Raw genomic sequence first — 21,735 nt, 5'->3', positions numbered from 1 at the left:
ATCTGACGTAGGCTTACAGACAAGAACAAAACATCTTGCTAGCTTCAATATACACAACTTGTAGGACATTCAGCATGTTAAGATGCTCTGAGCATCCCATCCTAGCAGGATGGAAGCTGAAGAAAGAGAGCTTGCCTTGAGCTTGAAATGTATGCAAAATAAATGTCAACTTATTACTGCAGCATTTCTTTTTACTTGTGAGTTAAAATACTGTTATTTTAACTGAATTCAGTTAAGGAACATGGAAGTATCAGAGGGGGGCAGGTAGCATCTTCTGCTCCAGACATGAAGCCCACAGGACAGGGGGTGGGAGTAGCAGTCATAGAAGAGATGGTTTAAAGCAATTTGATGCACTAGAAAGCCAACTGTAGTTCTCTTGGAAAACTCTAAATAAATTAATGGCATGAGGATAGCCTTGAATTTCCATTTAGGACTCCCTCTCCCCTGAGATGGAAGGGGGCATGTCCAGCTTATGTAAGATGGTGTCTGTTTGGGAAAGAGACAGATGAGCCATGATAAAGCTAACAGCAAACAGTGTCAGGTACTTGAGGCTCAGGTTTCTGGAAAGAGAGTTGCACTCCACTTTTATCCTGCCAGAAGACCTTACCTCCAAGCAGCAGCAGCTGCTAATCCTCGTCTGTAGCCCCCCTTGTAGTAGCAAAGACAGAACTGTGTTGTAATGAATATAAAGGGGGGCCTTTATGGAGATTGCTAAATGCATACAGACCCTGTAATTCACACTGGCTGTAGCTTCCAGACTGGCTGACTGCTGCCTGATGTTGCCACACAAAATCTCTCTAAGTCTTGGTCTGGCGTCTGTAGCAAGGAAAAGGCTGTCAATTCTGCTGGCTGAAGAGAAAATGAATTGAATTTTCTCTGCTTTGAATGCTGTGCACAATTTTTTGTAGTAACTTGTGAGCATGCCTCTGGATATTACTGCACAGCAAGGCTTTACTTTAGTGTATGCATCTTCTGATTGCTTTTGAGAGCATCTTGCTAGCAAAATTCTAGTGTTGATGGATGCCTTTTGAACCAAGTGCTCTGAATTGTGACTTTCCTTGGCAGTTTACACTAGGTTTCTCTCTGGATGTGAAATTGGAAATTTATTACTTGAAACTGTTTCTAAAGGTGCAACTTACACCAGCTTCTTATTTCTGATGAAGTCTTGAGGGCAGAGTTACATTCCTTATGCTGCTGTAGGTGTTAATGATTTCATCAACTCAAGAAGCACAGAGCCCTGAACTCTGATCTTGGCAGCTAGTAAAGAAGGGAAACTGACTTTCAAATATTTTGTTTTTGAAGTTGTTTTTCTTTATGGTGTTTACATTAGCAAGCTGGAATTTGTGGGACAGGCTTAAAATTGGAACTAAAAGAATTTGTTGGTGACTTAGTCCTTTGAAATCAAACCGATAGTAAAGCCTTAGTAGGCTGCTGAAACTGGTCTTTCCAAACACCTCTAAAGTAGCAGAAGAACAAGAATGTGGCCTGTTGTAGGACTAAGTCTTTCATTTGTTTGGTATGCTTTCTATGCCTCAAAATAATCAGGAAGGACGCTATTATGCAGATCCCAAGATTTTTTTGATATTATTTTCAGTTGCATGCTGATGCAACTGTGCTCTAATTTTGGAGAGATTCCAGGATGTGGGATTTTTTGTTGTTTTTTAGAATAGCTTCTGCTTTGTGTCACGCAAGAAGATGGCATTGTGAAATAGGACGAGGATTTAAAATCAGAATTGGTTGGTATTACTCTGGTATCTGCTGCTTGCTTGTTGTAGGATCTTAAGCAGACCATTAATCTCTTCATACCTGCATTGAGATATCCTTGTGTCCAGGAAGCCATGATACATAATTACTTCTGTTTTAACCTTGAATAACTTTTCTGATTCAAGAGTTAGCCGTTTTCAAATAACTGTTGTATGTGTCACAGAGAGACTGCTTCAGAAGTGTTAAATGGAAGGTTACAGAATATAACATTGATGAATCCCCTCTATTAATGGATGAGACTGGAAAGCTTATCCTTTAATTGTTTAAAGAGGTGCTTAAAAGGTGATTTGCTGATCACCATTCATAATTAGCTATCCAGAAAATATTTGGTCTTCATACTTCGATCTAGGAAAATCAAGTCAAGAACCAAGCGCAGGGGATTGAAACTTGGTAGATGAAACACACATTCCTAAAGTGAGGTACAGTTTACTGAAGATTGTGGTAGGTTTTCTATTGCTGGAAATCTTCAAATCAAATGAGATGTCTATTTAGAAGTTATTGTCTAATTCAGACAGGAATTAGTTTATAGCAATCCTACAGCATGTGTTATGCATAAGGTTAGACTAGCTGATTGATGCAGCCCTTTCAGCTCTGTTATTCATAAGACTGTCTTCACATTTGTGAATCTAAGTCTCACTGAAGCCAGCAGAAGCTAAATAAACCTGGGGTCAGAGTTTTTATGCTGCCTTCTTTCACATCCTTCATGTGGCCAGCCTGTATTTACATGTTGCTAGCTAACATGTAAAAATATCCTACTGCTTTGCTTTTATATTTTTATCACTGGATGATGCTGCAATCCGTGCTTCCCAACAGATGGAGATCTTCTGTTAATTTTCTCCTGTATGTTGAAGCACAACGCAGCTAGCTCAGTAGATCTGTACTGCTTGTTCAGAATGGATCAAGTAGCTCAGAGGTAAAGTAGAACTCTGTATTCTTGACCAAACCAGCAGCTAAATGATTGTAGCTGAAGGATCACAGCTGGTAATATCCTACAGATTTAGAAATGGCCATATAAGTTGGAGAGAATAATCGCTTGGCTCTTTGAGTGACTATTCTGAGAAGACAGACTAGATCATGGTGTGTATTCATCTCATTTACCGACACTAGTGGTTAGACTTTCAAAAGAGCTCAGTATGTCTCATACATTTTTCCATTGAGATTTTTCTCATGAAATGGTCTCAAAATTGGCAAATTTTGAAGAAAACATAGAGTTTCCCAAGTGTGTCCACATTCTTATGAAAACTGGATATTTCAAAATTTTGGATAAATCAGACTGGAAACATGTGTTTGTTTGTAACTGTTTCCTTCAAAATGAACACTACTAAGTTTTTCTAAATTATTTGTTTTATTTTTGTTCCTCTTGGGTTCAGTAATAGTGGAAGAGGATTGGTGAAATGTTTTTTTGGTTTTTTTTTTTTTCATTTATAAAAAGTAAATTCAAGACTTCTATAGAGTTCTGAGCACTAAGATAACTTTCTTTTTTTTCCCAAATATGTTTTAATTTTTTTCAAGGCTGTTCTTTCTCCTTTTAAACAGCCCTCTTCTTTCCTTTTCAAAATATGTCTCATTTTTTTTTGTGCTGAAATGGAAGTTGGACAGTTTTGTGAAAAGTTGATGGCAAGAGCTAAATTTTCCTTAAAATTAATTCTAATTATTGGAATACAAGTGTGTTTTTTCAAGCACAACAAGTGATGTTTACTCATCGTATATATAATCCTCCTCTTGTAAGTGACAGGGTTGAAGAAGGATATGCTGAAGAGCAGTCTGATAAGATCACTGCATTTAGAGGGAGAATTTCCTGTATTTCCTAAAAACAGCAAAAAGTTCCTTTTATAGCATACAGTTGAACAGAAAGAAGAATCATCTGAATATGATGTTCTCTTCAATTAATCCTCATTTTGAATGAATGCCCTTAAGGGTGCTGTATAACTTGGAGAGGCCAGGCTGGCTTTTGCATCTTTGCAGTCATGGTTTCAGGTAAACATTTAGAATTGTGTTGTGCCAAATCCCTCTTACTCTTCATGGAGTATTTCCATCAGGCTACAACAGCCTGGCCATGGCTGCCTAAACTCATCTTCTTGTGATTAGCCTGGCCCTCAAAGATGTTGGGCAGTTTTTCTGGAAAGCATCTTATGCATAATTTCTCCAGGATATTGTTTAGCAGGCTAATATCCAGAAGAGACCAAGCAATGGCATACTAAAGGGTTGCTTGAAGAGAGAGAAGACTCAGCTTTTAGTCCTTGGGGGCCTACATTGTTTTTTTCAGCATAGGGATGCGCACAGCCCACATTCAGGATAACAGGATAACATGAAATGTAAGGGTGCTTTCTTTTTCTTTCCCTTGTGGTGTTTTGTTTTGTTTTGTTTTGTTTTGTTTTTTTAGTTTTGAGAGATAAATATCAAACTGTCTTTAGGGGAGGCACTTCTGATTTTGAAAATTAAGAAGAGATCACCCAAAGGCATTATCTGAAGCATATCTGGAAGATAATATGTAGTGCGGGAGGGTGGCAAGTCAGGACCAAGTATGTGTTCACTTGGCACGTGGTGTTTAGGCAAATGAAAGACTGATTCCTTTGGGGAATTTACCTGCAGCAATGATGCATTGGTGTAGGAGGTAATACCCCTTCCTTGAGACATGTTTGGGTGAAGGAATCGCATGTTCAAGCATGCTTTGGGAAAGCCGCAGATAAGATAATTAATGGTGAACCTAGAAAGGGTTGGAGACTGTGAAGGCATGTGGAGGCATGAAGGTGAGCTTCTTCCTTCTGGAAAGCTGTCATGCTCAGCATTGTGGTCTCTAGCCAGGTTTCTGTAGAGACCGCCTCTAGTACATAAAATGTTACATGCTTGGTGAGCTACATGCTGCATAGCAGGAAATCATTCACATTCCTTATCTTCCACACAACAGGCTCAGGAAAAATTGTGCCAAAAAGTTTGCTCCCAGGCTTCAAACAACAGGGCTTGACCTCTGGGGTTGGATTTTCTGGGTTTTACGTATAAAAACCAAATTCAGCTACTTTGTAAGCAAGGACAGATATTAGATGGTAGTGCTGTGGCTAAAATCCCATCCTTTTCCCACATAAATCAGTGGTCAAACATGCCCTAACTTCAGTGAAAGCAGATGAGGGGTGCAAAGGGAATTCTGCAAAGCCCTAAACTGGAGAATTAAAATCCAAACCCAAGTATTCATTTTGGGTCATACAGAGGAAGAAAAACTTATTCCCAAGCACTGATTAATGAGACTGCGGACTAGCATGCGTAGGGATTATATTGGAGCATGCCAGTGCCTTAATAACAGTCGCATCTTACCTCATACAAGAACCAGCAGATGTACGAGTCCATTGTATTTGTCATTATCTCTGTCTGTGTTAATGAAGGGATGTTATCTATGCTATGGATGGTACTAGAACTGAAAACAGCTGAACTTTTCTTTAAGGTTGTTTTTATTGGCATGGAATCCTCTGGGAAGTCAGTTTTAATGTTAATGATAGTATTGTAATAAGGCTTTGAGAAGTAACAATCTGTGCAGGCTCACCTTCTGCAGATTTGAGGAGTGTGTTTCTGACTAATTGACCTTCTGTCTTTGAATATTTGTGGTCAGTAAGCTTAAAATGAGATTGATTTCTGGGGAAATGTACTGGAGCTCTTCGTATCTCTTCAATACATGGATCTTTGTTCTATAGCTTGTTCTCTGCCATTTGTAGATGTTGGCTCGGGAGCATTTCTGTAGTATTCTCATATCATGCAACCAATCTAGATTTGTACCCAGATGTAAGTCTTGAAAACATTTATGTCAAGCAGGAGCTTCACTGGTAGGGGGGATTTTGAGAAATTTGAGCATTTGCGTAAGAAAGATTAACTCTTGTCAGTGGTGCTTGTTGAATGGGCAGGAAGAAGGGAGCACAAAAAAGGTGCAGGGAAGTCCATTTGAGCACACATAAGAAGTTGGTTGAAAGTGGCATAAGCTTATGCAGAATTTCCCTCCTTGGAAATGCTCTGAAGTAATCTGGACATGATCACAGGCAAACTGCTATAAGCGACCGTGGCTAAGCAGGGATGTCGGAGTAGACAGCCTTGAGAAGGCCCTTCCTGCCTCTTCTATTCTGGGCTTCTGATATCCACTTAGCAGCATTTTAAGAACTGGCTACCTGCTGAGTCCAGCCTCACCTCAAAAGCAGCAGCTTGTCACACTCAGCTTGTGAACCATGTCTTAACACTTTCCCTTTTCTGAGCTCCACAAGGTGCTCCACAAGGTGCTCCACATGCTTCAAGAATGGATCTTGAATATTTTCATCATGTGGCTTCTGGGCCAAAGAAATTGGATCATACTTGGAAAAGATCCTTGGTAGGGCATCTTGCCTCTAAATGCCCTCTAATCCCCTTTTTGAAACAAAACTACCTTCTCTTTTTCTTAAGGTAGTGGTCACTTACATTTTTTGTCTCTTTTTCTTTTGTTCCTCAGAACTCATTTATCAGCTTCTGAATGGAAGATTTGTCATATCTTGCCTCATCTCTAACACTTCCAAGAATTATTTATTCTTATATGTGTCTCTTAACATTTTTCAGCTCTGTCTTGTTAATGCAGGGATTTGCTTGGGTGTTTTTGTTTTGGTTTGGTTTCTTTTTTTACTTTTACACAGTAGTGTTTGCAAAGAAGATAAATTCTCTTTTTAAGTGTATGAAGTGCACTTTCTCTGGGAAAGTAAAATTGAAAAAAGGGCATAGCACAGTACAGGCCAAGCAATACCAAGGGATGTATGTACCCACTGCTCTTTTTTCTGCTCTGATTTTTCTTCCCTTCCCTTCCCTTCCCTTCCCTTCCCTTCCCTTCCCTTCCCTTCCCTTCCCTTCCCTTCCCTTCCCTTCCCTTCCCTTCCCTTCCCTTCCCTTCCCTTCCCTTCCCTTCCCTTCCCTTCCCTTCCCTTCCCTTCCCTTCCCTTCCCTTCCCTTCCCTTCCCTTCCCTTCCCTTCCCTTCCCTTCCCTTCCCTTCCCTTCCCTTCCCTTCCCTTCCCTTCCCTTCCCTTCCCTTCCCTTCCCTTCCCTTCCCTTCCCTTCCCTTCCCTTCCCTTCCCTTCCCTTCCCTTTTTTTTTTTTTTTCCTTTTTCTTGTCTTTCTTCTTTTTTCTTCCCTGTTGTGAAGCAGGTGGTACAGAGGGTGAAGAAGAGGGCTGAACATTTTAGTGGGACTTGTTTAAGGAAAGTTTTAGCACTATGACCTTAGTGAGACTGTGCATCAAAAATGCTGGAGAAAAGCCATAAAATAAAGTGGCATAAAATAAACGCACTGTACATGTTTTTCATTCTTACATTTCCAGCTACTTTTGGTGTGTTTATCAAAACATCATGAGCTTTTAGGTTGGTCTAATGGTGGGAATGAGAACAGGGAATTATATATATCAGAACCATAGGAAAACTTTGTTTTAAGTCCTCTGTCTTTAAATCTTCTCTCTAAATTAATTCCTTGGTCATAAGAAGACAGAAAAAAAGGTGCTGCAAAAATCCCATGCTCTCAATATTCTAAGAAAACAGGAGAAAAGGGATTCCGTTAACAGATGCTTTTGAATGGGTTGTAAATCTTTTTACTTTCTGTAGACAGGACAGAGAAGTTGAGGTGCTGTAGAGTATTTGCTACAATGACAGTAGAGTTTGAAAGAGAGTCTGAAATTTGGACTGAGGCAATTTTTATTATTTTCAGGTAGGAAAGTGGGAAGACTTGCATTGAAGATGTTTTGGTTTTTTCCTCTTTTAGAATAATTTGGATGGTGGGGAGGAGGTCTTTTTTTTTTTTTTTTGTGAGCCTGCAAACATTTACCGTGTGCCAACAGCTTGCACTGAAAACTAGGGATATAGTGCCTATAGGAACTAAATAGTGAAAGAAGCTTCAAATTTTGTGTCATACTTAATAGCTTAACATTAAAATATATGTGGTACCAGCCAAATCTGGTGTTTTGGGTTTTTTGGGGTTTTTTTTGGTTTTTTAATGTTCTTATTCAGAAGTTACTTGTGGAAGTTTAACTGACCAGAACAGGAGACTCATTGTGGATTAACTGTCTGACATGCCTCAAGCTGTGAATACGTGTAGTGATTGATGCTGATTAAGCTTATGTGGCTGTTGAGCAGCTCCTGAGTTCCACTGTGCTGGCATTAGCTTACTTCCATAGGGTGTCTGACAAGCAGTGGACAGGTGAGTCATTGTGTTTGGTGAGTTTGGAAGCTAGTGAAGGGAAACTGCAAACAGATGTAAGAAGAGAACACAAAATATTTGTTTAAAGCCAGCTAAGATGCGTGCATAACACTTTGGTATATTCCAACTCAAGCTCTTCAGTCAATGGGAAAAATGTCTGTATCTCAAGTCACTTTTCCCCTTATGTTTTGTGTTAGTATTCTCTCCAGTGTGAGTGCTGCTTTTCTACAACTACCCTGTGACACACTTGAAAACCTCTTGGAGGGGGGAACAGTGAGCAAACTGGACCTAGGTATTTGCTGATGGCGGGGATAAGAGTACAGGATGAAGAGGGCTTAGGGTTGTTGCAATGCAGTTCATGATACACAACTCTGCACTATGGCAGTGCACATCCAGATAGTAGCTGCTAAAGATAGAGAGGGTCCCTTAAGGTCCAGAGGGAAAGGAATGCTTTGGCTTTCTGTGCAGCATGAGAGTATCTTCTGCTTAATGGTGTCAGAAGCAATGATGATTCTGCCCTATATTTCTGATTTGAGGTAACTTAGTTGAGTTTTTATAAGCAACATGAGAGGTATTCCTGGGGAAAGATGGTTTAAGGGGGAGGGTGGAAGGGTAGCTGAAGCATAAAACTAATACTGACATATGGCATATGTTGCTTTTTTGATTTTGTGGTCAGACTTTCATGGAGTTAGGATTAAGGTTGGAAACTGAATCTCTTTTTGAATACGTTCAGCCTGGCAAGAGGTCTGTGCAACGCTAACCACATATATGAACACTCTTGCTCCAGTGTGAGGTACTACCTCAAGTTTAGATTAGGTTTCTGCTTCACTGTGTTGCTCGCTTGTTGGAGTGAGGAGAAAGCCTTTCCAGCCTTTTATTGTCTGTTTTTTTAAAAAAATCTCAACTGTTAAAAGAAGGAGGTTTCTCTACTAACTCCGCTAGTGCTGTCAGATTTCCTTTTCTTTGTTAGCGACAGAAATTGCATGGATGAATGCAGTTAAGAAAGAGGTATCAGTACCAATCCTTACTGTAGTTTGTGTATGGATTGGAATACTCTCCCCTGGAGTCAGGAACTGATTATTTGGATGCTGTACTTTGATTTTTCTAATGTCAGCTCAAAAGGCCTTTTCAGAACATGAAATAAAAATATGTTTGGGACTTAAAAAAAAAAAAAAAAAAAAAAAAACCAAAAAAATTTCAGATGCCTACCTGGCATGATTTCACTGAGGAAATTCACCGGAAATGAACTGAGTTCTGCTTGGGAGAGCTAGTGTCTTGTTTTATAAGGTTATGCTATTCCATCAGTGTTAATAGGAGTCTGTGGCAGATTTGTAGAGGAAACTATATAGAGAATATATGCTCTTTACTCACTGGAGGAATTAAAGTTTCTTGCAGTCCCTATAACCCAATTTCAATAATTTGTATATCCTGAAATTGCTGCCTTGATAAGGCAAGCAAAATATTGATTATCCCTTCCAACATCTTTCTGAAGAGAAATATGAAATGCTCTTTCTCTCATTCCTTTTCTCACTCCTCTGAGTTTACCTGCAGAATTATTTTCTAGGATTCCCTAATCAAGGCCTTAAATCATTCATTTTATGGAGCATAAGACACTTTATACCTGATTAGATGGAGATCTTTTTTGGTGTCGCCTCAGCCTAGATATTTGAAGAACTGAGTACAAAGCCATGAATTAATTTTCTCTACAGAACCATTATCTGGTTGACTCACTGAAGTTATCTCCACACCAAGGTCCTTCCACAGCACACAAATAGCTATCATGCTCTCATAAAGCATGGGAGCCTTCTAACCAGAAAAAAAAGGGTGTCTCATCTTGTCCTCTGCATCATTTCCTATGATAAGTAGATTCACTTTGTTATTTAGTAACTCCATCTCAAACTTTGGTCCTTAGAGGTACTCCTTCCAGCTTTCAGAAATGCTTTTTTTGGTTCAGAGTGGCCAGCTGAAGGTTGCAAAGCGATCTCATTTCCAAGATTTTGTCAATGTTGGTTTCTCTTTATTAAATGAAAGTGACAAAATGCTTCTAAAGCTGGATCCAGTCCCAGTACTAGAGCTTTATTTATTTATTTATTTATTTATTTTCTACTTGGGCAATGTTATATTTCACCTTCTTTGAATAGAGGTCTCTGAACTGCTCTGAAAATCACTTAATTGGAGGGCACTTCCATTATGAGAAGCTTTCTGAACACATGTGACCTAGTGATCATCATGCAGGTATTTGATGATTGAGATCTGTTGCCCATGTAGTTACACTAATGCAATTCGAATGTAGTGGAGAAACTGTTACTGTAATAACATTCCATTAAAAGCTGGAAATGTATCTTGACATATTGATATGGGTATGAAATGTGCTTTGGAGATTAAGAAGAGTTAGTGCCGCTATTAGTAGGCCCCACTGGAGATGAATTGTTTCCTTATCATGCATGACCTCTTAAAAATGTAGAAAATTTTTGTGTGTGTTTAAAATCTCAGCATGAACAGGATATTCTAAGACCTCATGGACTCTCTCTACTGTCTAAAGAACTTTTTTTTCTTGGAAAAAAAAAGGATGTTCCTAAGAACTACTACCCATACTGACTCCTCTCTCTAGGCTTGCAGCGCTTAATTGACTTGTTTAATTCTAGGGTTATCCCACTGGAGCTTTTTTGTGATTAATAGCTGATAACAGTGTAAACCCAGTACTAAGAACATTCCCTGGGTAGTAGCCATGCTTCTTACAGGCTCCATTTGACTGATGATAGGGTATGGACAGACAAGCACTAGGGAAAAGGTCACCCTGAAGAGTGTTTCAGTAGTATGGGCTCAATGTTTGCATTATACATCTGCTAGTTTAACTTCTTTTTATAGATTTGGAGGTCAGGCTGCTTCTTTGTACAGTTTCTTTAGTTTTACGCCTTGCCAAGCACCACTGTAATGCACTGGACCCTTTGCTTGTAATATGCATGACTATATATATATATTTTAAAAAAGCATAAAACATAGGGGTTCAGTAGCATTAACGTTATTGTCATAAAAAATCTACTGTTTCAACATCCAGCAGTTAAAATTTAGTGACAGACTAGCAGCTTGCATTCAAATTATTCAGTTGCATAGAAGATATTTCTGCTTGGATTTGCCATCCAGTCTACATATGCAGTTGGCCTTGCTTTTTTTTTTTCCTGACATTTTGCAGCTCTACTGATTATGCTATGAGGTAGATGTGAAGTGCCGTGTGGTTAACCATCCTTCCTTGTTCAGAGTGTTTCTGTGTGAGGTTGAGACAGGGGAGTAGAATCAAATGCTGATCCTAGCTACATGCTATTGGAAAGGTTTTGTTACTGGTTGTTATTTCTTCTCCACAGCAAGTGAGAATTGGGGAAACAGCAATTTAATTTGTTCTTGCAGTGGAAGATATTTTTGCATAATACACATTTATCTTACGTGTGTCCCTATGTGGTGAGGGAAGCCAGAGCCAAAATATGAATAAGTTGTAAGAGGCAATATTAGACTGTTTGCTGTCTTTATTTGTATGTGTACAGTCCATAAGTTTAAGAAGTAAAATGCAAGAAAAATGACTGGTTTAAACAAGTTTTAAATATGTCTCCAAAGAATCAGACAAAACAAAATGCATTAGGTAATGATTTGGATAAAATTCTGTACAATCTATCAAATAAATAGGTGCTGTACAGAACTAGAGATAACAAGTAGTGTTACAGCATTGCTGGATATAGTAATGTTTGCTGACCTAAGGGGATGAAGATGTTCCTTTGCTAATACAGGGTAGAATTCTGTCCTGTTTGTATACAGTGAGCCTCCATTTCAAATCATGTCAGAGAACGTGTACTCCGATTAAGAGGCTGTTCAGAAGCAGGGTGTTTCTTTTTACTTTTTTTCCTAGCTGGGGAGCCAAGGGAATTTTATAGTGCAGTCTGTTTTGTTACGGACTGTGATTGAATGTTTGTCAGTGAGATGCAAGGAGTTTTGTTACAGAAGTTGGAAGATACTGCCTTGTCTTTGGGCAATCTATCATTTTGCTATAGATACTTAGAGGTCCAGAGATGAATACCCAAACACCTGCTACATGGAGATTCTCTGTAGTCATAAAGCAAATTATTTTCCCACTAGGAAGAATGGGGTGTTGATCAGTTAGAGTTCTAGGAAGTCTTCCCTAGTTCTACTTTAGTACTTAAACTCTTTCTAATCATGAACAGTGAAAGAATGGAGTTGGTAGTGACTGTCATGGTGTGCACAGTCCATCATGTACCTTATGCTCCAGACCACATGGTCTGAGGATGTGCATCACTGTAGAGAAGATCAGCACATTCAGGGTAGTTCCACCTATTCCCCTCCACCTCTCCTTTTACTGCATTCTTTGTAACTCGCTATTGGCCAAAACCATGCTTTGATTATACAAGTAAGGTGACTGGCTTTAGGTAGCAGTTTCCTTTCAGACCCTCAAAATCACTACCTATGTAATTCAGAGCTCTAGCTCTATGTAATTTGATCTAAATGTAGATACGAACTTTTTCACCCTAACATCATAAAACACCAGCCCTGAAACCTAAAGCAGCAGGTCACAGCTCTGAAACCAGCTTTCATTGTTAGTGTACACTCTCTTTTTATAAATATAACAGCAGCCAGAAAATATATTTTATCTGGATACCACTTAAAAATACACACAGAAAACATCTCCAAATCCTTGAGCAGAGTTCTTTCCAAATATCCATTCTTCATGGAGACACGTTAGGTTAAAAGTTCAACAATTTCACCAAGCTGCTGGATTAAAGTCTAAAACTACTTGCGTAATGTTGAGGTTTCAGGGCATTGAACCCAGATTATCCCTTGTCAGAATGTTGAATAAAAATAAAAATGCTGAAATAAAATACTTTATGTGACCTTTCCTTAATTTCATTTTCAAGGGTGAATTTATTGTTGGTGCCAAATTGACAGCCCTGGAATCTGAGTAGCTTAAAAAACAGGTATTATAAAATAAGTGACACTTTGATTCTGTCTGTGCCTTGACCTAGAGAAAGCATCTCTAAAATGGAGAGAGCATTAAAATCTCAAGACTTGCTCCCATTGTGATGCATCTACTGACTGTCTCTTTCTTTTAATGAATCACTAAAAGAACTTTTCACCTACCATCACAGTCAGTTGCTTTTCAGTATAGGGAACTGATCTGAGAGCCACCATTATTAATTGTATGTTTGCAGTGACAAACAGAAATGCACTGTACTTTGTAGGAAAGCAACATATCTGGAAGCTGTCTTTTGCAGGTGGTAATGCTACACAGCAGTTTTAAAGAGATTCTGCACCTCCTAGGAAAAACATGTGAAAGTCCATGAGTTGTCTATGTCAGATTTCTCCCATTATACCTGGTTGCTCTATTCAAGCAAGAAAACTTGAGAAAAAATTCACCAGTGCAAAATAATGGATTTGCCTGGCAATAGTGAAGAATGCACTTGTACACCTACATCTGTGGCTGGCTGTCAGTGGTTATAATCAAGGCATATTTCCAGTCAAGTCAAGCTTTGATGTCCTGCACTGGCCCTGAACCCAGTGTTAGAATGGAAATCAATTTTTGTACTCTGTGATGACATCGGACCAAGGATGAAACATTCTTCTGCTAATTGTCTGAAAAGAAAACAACATTTTACATGGAAATGAGCTGGAGTTTGGGAAGATGTAATTGGACCTTTACCATTTGTTTGTTTTTCTTGGAGCAAACTGGCAGTTCTTACAAATTATTTCTCTCTCAACAGAGGCACTCTAATATCCTCAGCTGCTTATTTTGTCTGGAAAATTCAGGCACCCAGGATAATGATGACAACAACAGCAACATTTTGACTCCCAAATCCCCTGGCAAAATGGTTACATCATGTCTGGAAATAATTGGACAGTGACAGAATGGAAAAATTACAATGGCTGAAACAAGACAGGGACACTCTTGCTAATGGGGTTTTGTGTGTTCTTTCTTCTGAAGGTGGTGGAACATAATGCTGCAGGGAAATTCTGAATTGACAGTCTTGTGACTTAAATCCCAATCTTCCCAATAGAAATATGCAGAGATTTCCAGTTCTTAAATCAAATGTTCATGCTAATCTACTCTAGTAGTATTTCTGGTCTTTTGGAATAGAGGAATGAGTAGGACAGTTTATTCTCCAGATCAATCTATCCTTGAAGTGATCAAAAACTTGACCTTGAGGTCAAGTTTTCTGAGATCTGGTCTTATGGATAGAACTGGAAGCCATTACTGATTAGGGCCAGTCTCAGACCAATGACATTAAAAGCATTTGATTTTATAAGATCTGAAAAAGACACAAAAGTTCATTTTACTCTAGAGAAGATTAGCCTTCTGTCTTGGAACTGAAGGAGCAGTGCTGGTTCTGACCATCAGTGGATATGTCTGCTTGCCTGTGGTCACCACAGTATATTTCACTTTCAGTCTATTAATTTATTATTTCAAATATTCTTTATCTTGCATTCCATTTTCTAAAGTATTGGTCCCTTGCCTCTTCTTGCAATTGCATCACTGTTGTACTCAGCACCACAGGAGGGTGAGAGAAGCTGAGGAAAGTGCTTCAGATTGTAGACTTATCTTGAAATTTATGGCCTTAATATTATATGTATTCTGTGGAAGTTCTGAAAACAAACTTTTTAGCACCTGCATACTATGAAGCACTATAATTCTGCTTGGCACTGTACAATGACTGAGAGGAGTTTTGCTGTTTGAAGTGAATGAAATAGATACAAGAAGTCATTCCAAGTCATGAAAGTTGTCATGAAAGAAGGTAAGGGTTTTGCAATTGAAATGGTGGAAAAAATGGAAAAAAATCCAACAAGGCTGACAGTCAGGAAAATTGGTCTTGTTAATAGTACAGGCTTTGTTTTAAGAGAGAAGGAAGTGGAGGTATCTGCTCCTGAAACTGTAATACTGCACTGCTAAAAGTTTTGGAAATAATAACAGAGAAGAGGCAAGGAAAGAAAGACTGGCTCTAGAGTGATGCATTCAAACCAGAAAGGTTGTTTGTATGCTGGGTTATGCAGTGCTATTTGATCCACCACCTGAAAATAGCGGAAAGGTTCATACAGGAAGAGTGAGGAACTCAGGCTTCCCTAAATATGGAATTGATAAATTAGGATGGGAACCTGTGATATAATAAGCAGTAAATAAAACGTATTTCTGAGTCCAAAGTTCTGTACAACCAGGCATTGCTGCCTCTCAATCAAATATCTTGTACACTCAGACACGGAGATGATGAAGAATATATACATACTGCATAAACACTTAAGTTGTTGATTTTAATCTTTTGGTCTGCAGCTTAGAGTGCAGTGGAGTCACATCGCCATTCTCAAATGCTACAGATGTATGGATTTACTTGCATCCAAAATTAGATGCAAAATTTTAGTTAGGACTCATGATATGTAAGGGAATAGGTTGATTTTGACCCTTGAAAATGTCATGTAGAGTCAAACATAAAATAAACTAGTAAACTTGTGAAAGCTATTTCTCATTGGGGAAAAGAAGGAATGGATTTTTCAGTCACCTCAATCAGGTATAGAGAATTACTGATCTGTACTTGATTAAATGACGGAAAAAATGTTTTAACATATAAAAATGATATCTAGCTGAATTTATGATATTTACTAATTACTTCATTTCTGTCATTGTTTTGGGTTTTGAATCTTGATTTGACCATATTCTTTTAAAACTGCCTGTATGTGAAGGCAGATAAATGGTTTGGGAGGAACATGAAGAACCTGCTGGTATTTGTTGTTTTTTATTGTTGTTTCTTTCATCCTGCCCCATTTCCAAAAGACCACAGAGGGAGACTCAAAATAATCTTTTAGACAGGAAAGAGAGTTCTTTGTAGCTTCTTTTTGTGTTAGTCAGGTAGAGGTGAAATGTAAAGCACTGTTGGATTTGTGGTCATAAGCAGATCATTGGTCATATAGCACATCCTGAACATCTTTAAGAACTGAAAAATAAACAGATTTTAGACAGGCAATTTTAGATATTACACTAAGTAGATTTACAGATATAGTTACACCTGACAGTCTTCAAATAGTACTTAATTTTTCTTCCACGTGCAGCGGGATATTTTGAAATTCTCATCTACCTCAGTTTTGATGGGATATTTTTTTTTGTGGCAGAAAAATGGAGAGCAACAGCCTGGGGGCTTGTACCATGAGACAGCCTGACAAGTGGGTGAAACTGAGTGGAGTAGAATGCCTGGGTTGGCTTGCAAAGTTCTTATTCCACCTTGACATTCCACCTTGTTTTAAAGTGTTTTCTTAGGGGGAGATCTATGAACTGGCTTCAGAACAGCGAGTGGCAAGCCGTGCTTTCCCATCTGAAGGAAACCTTGAGAAAAGGCTGAGCCTCTCAAGGACTGTGCTCATGGCCATTGCTACACAAAGTATTTCTTCCTTTCTAGCTTTTTCTTTCCTGTGATTAATTGATTAATTTTGCCTGGGTCTGATTCCTTCCTATTCGATGCAGTATGCAAGTGGTGCTTCTCTGGAAGGACTATCCTCCTTCCCAAAAGAATAGCTCTAACTTAGTGGATTTTAAGTAGTTAATTATTTTGTTGCTGCCTTGTGTCCTAGAAGCCAGGCAGCTCCATGCTGCATTGAGAAAAGCTAATGAGCTGAGTGGCTACTGAAGATGGAGCAAGTGGGTTGCTTGCACACACTTCCCTCCACTGCTCCCCAGTGCTGCAGTTGCCTTATATTACACATGACATCTGTCACATTGCATGTGACAGGCATGACAATTTATATGGACAATTCCCATGGTAATTGAAACATGCCATGAAGCTCATTAGTTTTGCTATCAGTATACCATAGAAGCAATGTGGTCCAGGGAACTGACTACAGGATTAGGAGAGCAGAACTCTTCAGCTTTGTCCAGTGTGTTCATTTTGATGAGTTTGAGCATGATGCTTATTTTCTTGGTTTCATTATCCAGTAAGTGAAGATGAGAGTAGCTATTATAATACCACAAAGTTCTGATGGTTTATTAAATAGTTGAGTAATGTAGAAATTTAATTTGGATTTGGAGTGTTGGTGTTGATTTCTGTTCCAAGTTCAGATTCAGGTTTCTTTCTACTGCATAAAATCATGGGAATGATTTGGGTTGGAAGGGACCTTTAAGATCATCTAGTTCCAAGCCCCTGCAATAGGCAGGGACACTTCCCACTAGACCAGATTGCTCCAAGCCCCACCCAACCTGGCTTTGAATGCCTCCAGGGAGGGAGCATCCACAACTCACTGGGCAAACTGTTCCCATGTCTCACCACTTTCACAGTAAAGAATTTCTTCCTAGTATCTAGTCTAAATCTATGCTGTTTCAGTTTCAAGCTATTTCCCCTTGTCCTGTTGCTTCATGCCCTTATAAACAGTTCCTCCTCAGCATTCCTGTAGGCCCCCTTCAGGTACTTGAAAGGATGCTGTGAGGTCTGCTCAGAGTCTTCTCCTGTCTGAACAGCCCCAAATCTTTCAGGCTGTCCTCATAGGGGAAGTACTCCGGCCCTCTTATTATCTTTGTGGCCCTCCTCTGGACTGCTTTAACAACTGCATGTCCTTCTTGTGTTGGGAGCTCAAGACCTGGATGTGGTACTCCAAGTTGGATCTCAAAAGAGCAGAATAGAGGGGCAGAATTGCCTCCCTCAGTCTGCTGGTTACGCTTCTCTTGATGCAACCCACGATACAGTTGGCCTTTTGGGCTGCAAGCACAAATTGCTCACTCATCTTGAGCCTTTCATCAATCGACACTTGCAAATCCTTCTCCTGAGGGCTGTTCTCAAACCATTTTCTGCTTGACCTGTATTTGTGTTTGGGATTGCCCCAACCCAGATACAGGACCTTGTTGAACTTCATGAGGTTGGCATGGGCCCACGTCTTGAACCTCTCCAGGTCTCTCTGGATGACATCCCTTCCCTCTAGCGTGTCAACTGCGCCACTCAGCTTGGTGTTGTCTGCAAACCTGTGGAGGGTGCACTCGATTTCTCTGTCCATGTCACCTACAAAAATGATAAATAACAGTGGTTCAAGCATTGATCCCTGAGGAATGCCCCTCGTCATCTGTCTGCACTTGGACATTGAGCTGTTGACCGCAGCTCTCTGAGCTCAATCATCTAAACAATTACTTATCCAGCAAGTATTCCACTCATCAAATCCATTTTTCTCTAATTTGGTAACCAGGATGTTGTGTGAGAGTGTCAAACGCTTTGCAAGTCCAGGTAGATGACAACAGTTACTCTTCATTTATCCACTGGCAATGCAACTCCATCGTAAAAGGCCACTAAGTTTGTCAGGCATGGCCTGCCTTTAACGAAGCAATGTCAGTTATCAAAAATTATACCTCATCTTTGTTTTCTATGTGACACTGCATCAAATTTATACGTTTCACCCTAGTGTGGAGAGAGATACAGACCTACTGGGAAAACAGAAGTGATTGGGCTTTTTTTTTTTTTTTTCTACTTTCTTCTCTGATCTGTTAGAATAAAACAGTGGGGACAGTGATTCTGTAGCATATATGCAGTCTAGTGCTTTCCACCTAGATGTGAGCTTGGCCTGCCCGTTTACTGACATTTTTTATCTGTTGATCTGGAAGAGGCTAATCAGTGGTTTCCATTAATGTTGTAAACTGGTTTTGCAGACTTGTATGTGTTTAGTTAACACACAGAGTTTTCTTTCTTTCTTCTGATTTCCCAAAAATGGTGGATACAAAAGTCATGTTTTTATATTTTAGTTGTAGTTGTGCCTTTCTCTGTGGAGAAGAATGGAGAAGAAAGTGTTCTAAAAGTTATGATAATCAGCTTTCCTGCACAGGAGAAATACTGGCAGATCAGTCATTCCTTTTTGAACATTGCCTGTTCAGGATATTTTTTGCATGGAAAATGTAATTTTTGAGAGAAAATGAAGAAAGGAATGAGACTGAAAAAAACAATTCAGAACCTGCAATTGAAAGAGGACCCTTGCGTGCAGTCAGCAGAGATCCCATCCCATGTGGCTAACCCTTCAGATAAGACTTGAAAAAATTGCATTAGCGTAATTATGTTTGGTCACTGGGCCAAGTGATTTAGAAATGAAGATGCACACCCTGTCAGAGGAAGAAGACGTTATGATTAGACCTTGGGCAAAGCTCCAGGCTGTGACTCCTGACCTGAGTTGAACCACAAGTAAGGCTGGGAAGCAGGAGGGGGCTCACTGTGAGGCAAGAATGGGCTGTTGAAATGACAGCAAGTTCTTTGTGTTGTCTAAAAGGGTAAGACAGTGCAACCGAGAAGAGCTCTGGGAGAGAGTTGTTGTGTTTAATGGTGGGATTCCTTCCAGAGAGAGATTTCCCATTGATTCTCACAGGAGGTGTTTAAAAATATGTAATTACACATATCTGTGTCATTTTTGCAATTGCCTTTTTATAAAAAGTTGAATGCTAATAGATCTTTCTGTAGGAAAAGAAAAATACAAAAACTACTGTTAGTTTTCTGAGTTTAAAGAATAATTTCTAAAATAGCTTGGTTATCAGTTACTACTCTGAGAAATGGAAGACGTTTGTTTCTGTTGCTTTTCCCTTCTTATTCTTCTTCTTTTTCATTTTATTGTATTTTATTTTATTTTGGATGCAAGTTTTCTTTCTCCAGATTTGATTCTTGAAAAAGATGAAAAAAAGAGGAAAAGAATTGTTTGGAGGCTATTCGAAAATGGTAATTTTCTTCAAAACTATGTTCACAAATAAAAATCAAGAAGATGTAGTTAGTTCTTAAATAGCATGAACAGTAAGTAGCATAATTATTTCTTAATGTTAAATAGCATAACCAGTTACTTAAGCAAATGTTTTTCAGCATTTTGTGATTGGTGGGGTTAGTCTTGAGGAAGACAGTCCTCCCACCTAGAAATATATATTCAGTCATTCATTTCTTAAATGATTCAATTCTGAAGGAGTTATGCTAGATTCCTTTCTTGCTGTTCTTAATTCTTTGTATTTCAAATTCTTCTAGATACCTAGCCTATACAGAACTGTATGTTGTACAGATAGGCCATGTTACCCCTGTGTCAGCATGAATTTCCTGCATGCCTCTTAGAAATGGACCTGGAAAATGCCAGTGTTGGAGTACAATGGAGAAGGCCAACTTCTTCTGAGTTTCTTTTGTGAAATCTTTTAAGAACTCAGTCTCTTAAATCTGTTCCTTTGAGAGGAAACGGAGGATGTATACAATATTATGCTAGAACTGGGGACACTTTGCTTTTTCTCAGTCTATTATTATCAAAAATGAGATTCCAGATTTATCTGGCATTTGGTGTCTCCTAGTGAGAATCCAGTGATTTAATGGATGTGCTTTTGAAGCTGGTATGGATGATGCTGCCCTGTTGAGTTCTGGTGAGACACACGACCCATTTCAGAGCTGGCGTGGAGAGCAAAGGAAAGTGCAGGCTGGGGAACAGTACCTGATACCATCTAATGCAGATTTCAGCTGCATGATAGTGTGTAAAAGAAGGCACTAAATGAGTTAGTTTCAGCACTGAGTAGGGCATGTGTGTCGTGCCCAGTCCATAGGGCCACAACGATGAAGGTTTGAGTGGTTTGGGATTATTTTTTGTTTGCTTGTGGTTTTTTTTGTTTTTTTTTGGTTTTTTTTTGTTTTGTTTTGTTTTGTTTTTCTTAAGCAAGCATGCTCAGATTTCTTCACGTTTTTCTTGGAGAACTTCTGGCTGAATGCAGTATGTTAAGTCCCACTATGCAACTGCTGACCTAAAGGTGCTTTTCCTAACACAGCCACTTAGTCTCTGTGAGAGCTCAAAGCAGCCTTGTTCTGGCAAGCAAACAGGCCAAAGCTTTGTGGGGCAGGTTAGGGCAGCAACTGCTCTGATGACAAAGCACAGCTGTGTTGCTGCTGCTACAGCATCCAGCATCCTGTGGTTTGGTTCACCTGCCACCTTCCTCATTTCCTTGCTTAGTGCCCAGGGAGCTGGACTTTGCAAAAGCCTTTAATTATTTACTCTCTAAGGATAAAGCTTATTCTGCAGATTAAGTGCAAAAGTGAAGTCCTTAAAAAATACAACACAAATAAGCCCCTGAGCTGTCAAACAACAAGTCCCTTAAAAGGGCAAAATATGCAGCTCTCTATGGACTGCACAGATCCCTCCTTTCAAACTGCTGGCAGGAGGCTTCCTGTTTGGATGGGTTGCTCACAAACGGTGTTGTGTGGTGAAATCAGTCACTTTCCAACTCCTCCTTCAAGCCTCCTTTTGCTTCCCTTTATGCTCCTGATACCAAAGCTCCTCAAGCCTGGGTCCTGTCAAGATTGGATCTGGCAGCTCAAATGTAAATCTGAAAGCATGCACTAGCACTGTACAGTTTCTCCACTGGATACATAAAGCAGCCCAAGCTAGTTGCATGTGCTTGAAAATGTGATAAACGGAATGGTCCTGCTGCAATAGTCCTGGCCATAAAGGGATAAGTGAATGTTTGGCTGTCTGCCTCCAGAGTGCTGAAAAAAAAGCAGGGTTTTTTTGTTGTTGTGTTATTGTTGCATTTGGCTTTTTTTTTTCCCCCCTTAGTCAAATGACATATCTTTGGAGGATTCTTCTATATCTTCTGGGTAAATAAATACTCTAGTGTTACTTTGGTTCCTCTGTTGTGGTAGTGAGCAAAAGGCCAAAATGGACATTCAGCATTGGCTGCTGATCATTACTAATATAACTGCTAATATTACTAATCTAATTGCTAGGAAGTCACACACTGAGTTTGTAAAACTTGTTCGCAAAATGTAGAAGAAATT

At 39.3% G+C, this 21,735-nt stretch overlaps 1 protein-coding gene across 1 annotated transcript in view; it reads left to right on the top strand.

The window, feature by feature from the left end:
* DAAM2 (dishevelled associated activator of morphogenesis 2) overlaps positions 1-21,735 on the top strand; it is a gene marked incomplete at both ends in the record, with an annotated part of 191,530 nt that overhangs the window by 65,201 nt on the left and 104,594 nt on the right. The window lies entirely within an intron of this gene.

The sequence above is a fragment of the Tetrao urogallus genome (assembly GCF_951394365.1).
Source record: "Tetrao urogallus genome assembly, chromosome: 2".
NCBI classification, from domain to species: domain Eukaryota; kingdom Metazoa; phylum Chordata; class Aves; order Galliformes; family Phasianidae; genus Tetrao; species Tetrao urogallus.
Note: the sequence above shows the minus strand (reverse complement) of the source record. Positions and strands in the feature narration are given on the sequence as shown.